This window comes from Bison bison, unplaced genomic scaffold (assembly GCF_000754665.1).
Source record: "Bison bison bison isolate TAMUID 2011002044 unplaced genomic scaffold, Bison_UMD1.0 scf7180017834947, whole genome shotgun sequence".
NCBI classification, from domain to species: Eukaryota; Metazoa; Chordata; class Mammalia; order Artiodactyla; family Bovidae; genus Bison; species Bison bison.
Window position 1 is genome coordinate 18,413 of NW_011472899.1, and position 847 is coordinate 19,259.

The 847-nt window shown below is 38.4% G+C and overlaps 1 protein-coding gene across 1 annotated transcript in view; it reads right to left on the reverse strand.

Annotated features, from left to right (window-relative positions):
- Positions 1-847, reverse strand: part of LOC104983348 (muscleblind-like protein 3) — a gene marked incomplete at its 3' end in the record, with an annotated part of 26,370 nt that overhangs the window by 18,329 nt on the left and 7,194 nt on the right. The window lies entirely within an intron of this gene.

An 847-nucleotide genomic window follows, 5' to 3' on the forward strand; every position in this document is an offset into this window, starting at 1 on the left:
ATCTAGGATGTGGATCTACATATGTAATCAGGAAAAATATGGAAAAATGTTAAATATATACACATAAATGTATCTTGTAACTTTTAGATCCATTATTCTGGACAATTTTGGCTCTAAAGTTCTTTTTCCTGAATCCATATAATGTGAGAAACTGCTTGAAATTCACTGATATTTTGTTAACTGAAGAATAAACCTCTTCTACCTCACAGTTATGCTGTTCTTTAGATTCTAGAGGGAATGGCCCCGGATCATTTGGATAACTGACACCCAAGTATATTTGGGAGTGTCAGGTATTTGAATGTTTTAGAGATGGTTTCAGCACTTCCAGACAGGATCATATGGCAGTCCTGTGGAACCAAACATGGCTGTGGTGTTACCTACATGCTGATGTGGCTGCTAATTATGGTGTTTACTGTGTGGCAGCAAAGGATGTCAGTGACCAGGTATTTATCACATTGTCAACTGTGTTATGTTGTGTTTGTTTAACTCAAGTACTGTACAAAGCAGCTAATGATGATCCCATTTGGATTACTAAATCTGCCATAATCCCTTTAAGATAAGCACAACTGCAAGCCATTCTTTTTCCCACAGTTGCTTAGATGCTTTATAGCAGGAGCTTACTGGAGGGAAGGGTTGGGGGCGGGGCGGGAAGGCAACTTTTTTTGTACCCAAGAGTGCAAGTTGCTAGGCCACCTGAATTCCCAGGAGAAAATCAGTTCAAGTGTTTTCAACAAATGCTATGAATTTTCCGTATTTATGATGCTTGAATGGACTATATTAATCACTCCTTCATATTTAGTTATCTTGTTATTAAAGCACTCCCGTAATTTCACTGGGAACAAGGTGT